The sequence below is a fragment of the Phyllostomus discolor genome, chromosome 12 (genome assembly GCF_004126475.2).
Source record: "Phyllostomus discolor isolate MPI-MPIP mPhyDis1 chromosome 12, mPhyDis1.pri.v3, whole genome shotgun sequence".
NCBI classification, from domain to species: domain Eukaryota; kingdom Metazoa; phylum Chordata; class Mammalia; order Chiroptera; family Phyllostomidae; genus Phyllostomus; species Phyllostomus discolor.
Genome location: NC_040914.2, coordinates 23,471,614 through 23,479,280, shown reverse-complemented (window position 1 = coordinate 23,479,280; position 7,667 = coordinate 23,471,614). Strand labels below are relative to the sequence as shown.

The window sequence follows — 7,667 nt, the reverse complement described above, 5'->3', positions numbered from 1 at the left end:
CACTCTGGTGAATATTGAACATGGAAAGGCCTTTAGTGACATCCATAAATTTACTAAACACGTGTACTTATTCCCAAATAACAATCCTGTAATCCTTATTAAACCACTTTGGTTGTCTTAAAAATCATGCTCAAGCTCAAGCTCAAGGAAAATATTATACAGTGGAATGAAAGAAAACATTATTTCTACAAAAGTATAATATTTCCTGAAGGGAAGGTTAAGTTGATCACAGGGAAGCTTTCTACATGCATTCTAAATGACTACATTGTACAGATTATTGACTAAGAAGTCATTCACACTCCACATTTTAAGCAATTCAAATGATTACTGACAGCACATATGAGATTTCATCAATTTTCCAGACTGTCTTTAGAAGAGGGGTGTCAAACTCATTTTCACCACAGGCGACATCAGCCTTACAGTTGCCTGGGGGCGGGGGCTGAATGTAATTTTAGGACCTTGTAAATGTAACTATTGCTTAACTAGGAGCAAGGAGTATGGTGCTTCTGTCAGGTAGGAACAAAGTTCTGGGTTGGGTAAAAGAAGGTCGAGGGCTAGATTCAGCCTGGAGGTTTTGTGTTTGCCACCTGTGCTTTAGAAGAATACACACACTTACAATGTTCTTTTTAGTCTTTCTATTTGGAAATAGATTGATCTGTAAAGGTCATTGATTTAAAGTGGAAATTTTCCAAAATTGGCAATATTTTTCACATCTTCAGATAACAATTTTTCATGAATATTTTTTAAAGTTAGTTTTTTCCATTAAAACATCTTTTTGTTCTTGTCCTAAACTTCCTTATCAGTATCAAAGGCACACCACTCATATCTTACCAGTGCTTCTTCAAAAATAAATCTTCTATTCCTGACATTTGCAAGAAGTCCTGGTTGTCTACAGATAACATATCTGATAGACACAAAATAAAGGTTGGCAAGTATGACACACATGACTGTACATTGACCTTACAAGGGATTTTGAAACAAATCACATTGTTGAGTACTTCAAAAAACATAAATGCTTGCAGTAGGACCAAGTGTGATACAATGAGAAAAATTGATACAAAAGGGGAACAATGGTTGTTTATACTCATCAGCTACTGTGCTCATATCCCTTGGCACACAATGGCATTAGGATAAGAAAACTTGACATTTCCAGGTGTTTGTAGACACATAGAGGATCCAGTGTATTCAGTGATCTCACTGTTTTCATGCATCTTCAAAATATGTGCTTCTGTTTTGCAGGCACACAGTGCACAGACCATACCAGTACATGGTGAATATGTTAAAAGTGGATACTAAAAATAAATAGTAATAGTTGAAATAATAGAGACCAGTGGACTGAAGACCAATATCAAGCATAAAAAGTATATTATGGGCTTTGAAAAAGAAACAGAAACTATATAAAACTTGCAGGTCAGAAACACTCAAAAACAAGCACACCACCCTGTGTTTAGAGAAATTAGAATTTAATCTAGGGGTTAAAGGTATTTCTTTTTTTTCTTCACCTGGAGGAAGCAAGTTCATAAATCCTAGTTGTTTACACTTCTGAACTTCAACATGAAATCCAGACAGGAAACAGAAAATCAACCTCAAATCAGAAAACTAAAGTGCATCTACAAAAACTCACGCTACCTATATATTGAAATATTTTAATTACTAGTTAAAGAACTGAATATTCCCCCTGAAAATAGAAACATAGAAAAACAGGACAACTACTTAATACCAGCAAATCTATAAATGACCACAAAATAAATAAAATGAGAGAAAATGTAAAAATAAGCCAAACAGTGAATGGGAAGCTGAAAAATACAACAATCAAATTAAAAAAAAACACATTAAAATAAAAAAAGAAGACATCTAGTGGCTGTCTGTTTATGTCTCCAACCAGGTCCCAGGCCCACAATTCCAGCATGTTCCTTTTCTCAGAAATAAACTGGTGACCTTGGCTTTGAGGGATGATGCTCAAGGAAATGAGCCACTCAGGACAGGGCTATATCTAACAACTCTTAATTCACTAAAAGAAGAGATTACATGACATTCCAGTATTGTTGTTATAACACCCAAAGAAAATATAAAGAAGAAAAAAGTAATTAAATGTCATTGCACCAAATATAAAAACTCCTTCACATTAAAGTAAACAACCAATAGGTTAAAATGACATCCTGTACCAGGAAGGACGTTTCTGCAAATTGTATCTGATAAGTAGTCGAAATCCAGGTTACATGAATGACTTTTACAAAACATCACGATAAAACAAGTAACCCACTTGTTAAAATGGACATATAAATGCCATTAACTAATCTATAAGGAAAAAATCAGGAATACACAATGAGACGAGACAGATTCCTTCATAAATGGATGGAGAGAAACTGAACCAATATACACAAAACATTATAAGTAGACCACTTTCTTATGACATGTACCAAAATTAACTCAAAATGGATTAAAAACTAAAAGGTAAGACTTGAAACCATGAAAATAGTACAAGAAAGGACAGCTGACTCTGTCCTTGACTTTTAACTCTGTCATGACTTTTAAAAAATACTCTTTTAGATATAGCATGATTGGCAGAGCAGACAGGAGAAAAAATAAACAAATAAGACTACAATGAAATAAGTTTTTGCATACCAAAGGAAATCGTTAAGAAAACAAACAAACCAATCTACTGAAAAGAAGATATCTACAAATAATGATAAATATTCAAAGTATAAAAGGAACGTACACAACACCAAAAAACCAATCTGATGGAAAAATGGGGAGCAGTGGCTTGTGTGCTCAATGAATTGAGTGCTGGCCTGTAAACTAATGGGTTGCCAGTTTGATTCCCAGTCAGGGCACATGCCTGGGGTGCTGGCCAGGTTCCCAGTTGGAGATATGCAAGAGACAACCACACATCGAGGTTTCTCTCCTCTTTCTTCTTCCTTTCCCCTCTCTAAAAATACATACATATAATTAAAAAGATAAAGAAGTTACATAGAATAGAAAGGAAAATGGGCAGAGGAACTGAATAGATATTTCTGTAAAGAGGACATTAAGATGGCCAATAGATATATTGAAAGATGTTCAATATCATTCATCATCAGAGAAATGCAAATTGAGACTACAGTCAAATACCATGACACACCTATCAGGATGGCAATTTTCAATAAATCAATACACCTATCAGGATGGTAATTTTCAATAAATCTACAAACAATGACTAGTGGCAACGATGTGGAGAAAGGAGAACCCTCACACACCATTGGTGAGATTATAAGTAAATTGGTGTGGCTACTGCAGAAAATAAATGGATGGCCTTCAAACATTTAGAAACAAGTACCAGAGGACACATCAAATCCATTTCTCTCAGTTATCCAAAGAATAAGAGTACACACATTTAAAATGGTGTATACACCCTTATATCCACTGTAGCATCATTTACAATAGTGAAGATGCAGAATGAAAGAGAGTATGATTTTATTTTAGTGACAATAGAGGTGTCCTGGAAAAAGTCCAACAATTGTTAATATAAATTAACAAGAACGGTGTGTACCTCATGGATGTATCCTGGCAGCCAAGGAGAGTGGACTGGAATGTGCATGTGTGGAAGATGACCTCACTGTTCTAGTCAGTGGGATCAGTAGACTCTGTAGAGTCAGCATGTGTACTATGGGGCTCTCACATTCAAAATAACTGGGAGAGTAGAGCAATGAATCTGCATCAAACATTCTGATAAATTTCAGTATTTCTCCATGAAATCTACTCAGATGATTCAGAATGCTGCAACAATGGACAACTGGTGAAGACCAGCTTCAGCATGAAAGTGCACTATCCGTGTATCATGTCACAGGCAAAGTGTTTTGGTGAAACATCCAATCTCCCAGGTCACTCAGCTTCCCAATAGCCCATGTTTTGTGCCATGCAACTTCTAATTTTGCCAAAACCAAAATCAGCGTTGAAATGGAAGAGATTTCACACTGTTGATGGCATTCAGGAAAATATGTTGGGGCAGCTGATGGCAACTGGGAAAACTGTGTGAGGTCCCAAGGTGCCTACTTTGAATGGGACTGAGGGGTCATTGTCCTGTGTACAGTGATTTTTGTATCTCCTTCAATAAGTGTCTTTAGTTTTCATATTACATGTCTGGATACTCTGAGCAGACCTTTTTTAATATCAAAAAATTATATCTCAACATGTCTCCTTAAAGTTATCACTCATGATGTGTTTATTGGAAAAATGAAAAAAAAAAGACTGTAAACATGACTTCCATGTTACTGATCAATTTACAAAAAAAAAACTTAATTGTATACACTGTACACTGCTTTTTAAGATTGTATGTGTTCATGTTTAGAGAGGGGAAGGGAGAAAGTGAGAGAAACATCAATGTGTGGTTAGGTCTTGCTCACTCCCTACTGGGGGCCTGGTCTCCAAATCAGGCACGTGTCCTACACTGGAAATCAAACTGCGGACCCTCTGGCTTGCAAGCCTGTGCTCAATGCACTTAGTAACACCAACTAGGGCTACTACATACTTTTCAAGGTAAAGTGTGTACCAACTTTATCTCTTAATGCATAGTATTAAAATTTAAACCCAATATCACAAATCAAACAGTAAGGAAAACCAGCAGAAAAGCAATCATCATCATCAGGAATAAAGAGAACTCACCAGCTGAGAAAAAATATTTGTAAGCTCTGACTGGTGTGGCTCAGTGGACTGAACACGTACTTTTGAACCAAAAGGTCAGCAGTTTGATTCTTGGTAAGGGCACATTCCTGAGTTGTGTGCAAAGCCCCCATTTGGTGGTGTGTGAGAAGCAATTGATGAATGTGTTTCTTATGCATTGATGTTTCTCTCCCTTTCTCCCTTACCACTCTCTAAAGAAAGATAAATAAAATATTTTAAAGATACATAGATAAAATGTTGGTGTCTAAAAGACTCTCCACATCTTATGTCTTTTAGGAAATGGACATTAAAAGAAGGAAAATTAAAGCAAGTACACATTCAAGAAACATGGAAACCCTATTGGAAAGGTCAGAATCTAGAACACTGAGAAGAGCAAATGCTGCTGTGGGTGTGGAGTAAACAGAATTCTCATTCCTTGTTGGTGAAAATGCAAAATGCTACAGCCCCTTGGGAAGAGTTTAGAAGTCCTCACAGAAGTAAGCATACACTTATTACATAATCAAAAAAAATGTGCTCTATAGTATTTAACCAAAGGCCTACATTTTTTTTCTACACAAAAGCCTAGAAGGAACCATTTTTAGAAGCTTGATTCATAAACTTCAAAAAATTATGATGAAGATATTGGTAAACAGGCGAAAAGATAAGTAAATTTAAATATATATAATAAAATGCTTTTCACACTAAATAAATAATATATCAAGGCATGAAAGAAACATAGATTCATAGAATTAAAATAATTTAATCTGAGCAAGTGCTCAGTTGGTTAGAGTGTCATCTAGATACACAAAGTTCATGGGTTATATGCCCCCCAAATATTAAATAGAGGATTTGCAAGAGACATTTGCAGACCTGTGTCAATTGTAGCATTATTCACAAAGCCTGATACTGGAAACAACCCCCAGGTCTATGGATAAATACATTAGAAATGTAGTATATATAGCACCAGCTGCTGTGTCTCAGTGGATGGAGTGCTGGTCTGTGAACAAAAGAGTTCCTGGTTCAATTTCAAGTCAGGGCTCATGTCTGGGTTTTGAGCCAGGTCCCCAATAGGGGGCATGTCGGTGGCAAATACACATTGGTGTTTCCCCCTCTTTCTTCCTCCTTTCTCCTCTCTCTAAAAATGAATGAATAAAGTCTTTTAAAGTATTATAAAAACATAGTACATATATACAGGGGATTACTGCTCTGCCAGGAAATAGAAAATTTCCTGGAGAAAATCAGTAGAACATCTCCTGATACCACAAAGTCAAACTTGAACATGTTCTAAGTGAAGTACAGGAATCACAAAGACACAGGCTACATCACTTCATTTAGGTGAGTTCTAATGGAGTCCAACACAGAGAAAAGAAAATGTAGTTACTTGGGCCTTGGTTTTACAGAAAATGAGGAAGTGGTTGTTTAATGGATATTATGACATTTTTGTGAGATGGAAGTTTCTGAATTCAGATGCACAATTAAACAAATGTACTTAATATGACTTAACTGTGCCATTACAGATAGTTAAGGTATATTTTTATTTACATAGTTTCTTATCAAAATTTAAAATAAAACATATCTAAAAGAGACAGCTATAAATCTTTTCTTTTCTAACTTTAACTTTTTACTAACTTTTAGTTAACTTTATATTAGCATCTGTGAAAAAATTCAAACCTATTTAATAAAAGGCTTTACTTATCATTTATTTTTTTCCTTTTCTCAAGTTTGTTTGTTTATTTATTTATTTTTCAAGTACAGTTTTCTGCTGGCTTTGCTCATCATTCATAAAGCCAACTGAAAAATAAGCTGTTCAAGGGCAGCATTTAGTAAATTAAGTAATAGACTTCTGGAGGGAATTAGTAAGTGATGTACATTGGACTGGACTGATAACATAATCTGGATTAGTTTACCAGGCAGATTAATACAATAATCAAATGCAGAAAAATACAAAAATGTACCCTTTCCTTGGTTATAAGAGAACTAAGTCATTTTGGAAGCCAAAGCTTGATTAAGCACCAAAACACTAAACAAAAACTTCTTATTTTTAAGAAAAAAGTATGTTTTGTCACTTTCTGATTACAGTATATATTTCAATTCTTTCCAGTGGATCCAAAACCTCCAGAACTCTGTTCTGTGTCATTCAAACCTTCAACTTCCTCTATTTCTGGATAATAAACCCATTCACAAATGAAGTGTGCAATGCAGTCATGTTTTTTAACTCCAAACTTTTCTTTGCCAAAATTGAACAGTACAACACCAATATTTCCTCCATAATCTTCATCTATGACACCAGGTGCTACATCTATAAGGTATTTTGCAGTCAAACCAGAATGAGGAGCTAGTGTTCCACAGAACACAGCAGACAGAGCTATCTGAATGTTAGTTTTCACAAGGGTTTTCTACTTAGGTGGCAGTGTGTAATCATTGGCACTGTACAGGTCATAACCAGCTGCCCACGTGGACCCCTTGGTCCGGGGGCTGGGGTGCTCCTGAACATGACCAAGCAAAGCCATGCACCACCCTCCTTTGCAGGAGGGGACCGCTTGCTGGGGGAGATGGTGCACATCTCTTCAGAGTACAGCATGGAAGAGCAGAACACAGGCACAGCTTTCCACAAAGGAACAAAAAGGCATGAATCAGACCTTTGCAAAAATTACCTTCAATTGAGAAAAGCTGTTTTTTTAAAGATTTTATGTATTTATTTTTAGACAGTAGAGAGAGGAGGGTAAGAAACATCAATGTGAGGTTGCCTAACATTCATCCCCTGCTGGGAACCTGGCTCACAACCCAGGCATGTGCCCCAACTGGGAATCAAACCAGGGACCTTTGGTTTGCAAGCTGGCCCTCAAGCCAGTGACCCACACCAGGTCTGGCCAATATAGATAGAAAAGATTATATCTGATATACAGAGAATATAAATTCAGCCATGGACAGATATAAAATGAAGACTATTTCTGTAACTCAAAGGACCAAACAGCCATTTACCATTAAACAAGCACAGAAAGAAACAAGGAACAGAGTAAGGAAAAAAA

At 36.1% G+C, this 7,667-nt stretch overlaps 1 pseudogene; it reads right to left on the bottom strand.

Moving 5' to 3' along the window:
• Positions 1 to 6,640: 6,640 nt before the first annotated feature.
• LOC114511141 lies at positions 6,641 to 7,235 on the bottom strand (annotated as a pseudogene).
• Between the last annotated feature and the right edge of the window lie 432 nt (positions 7,236 to 7,667).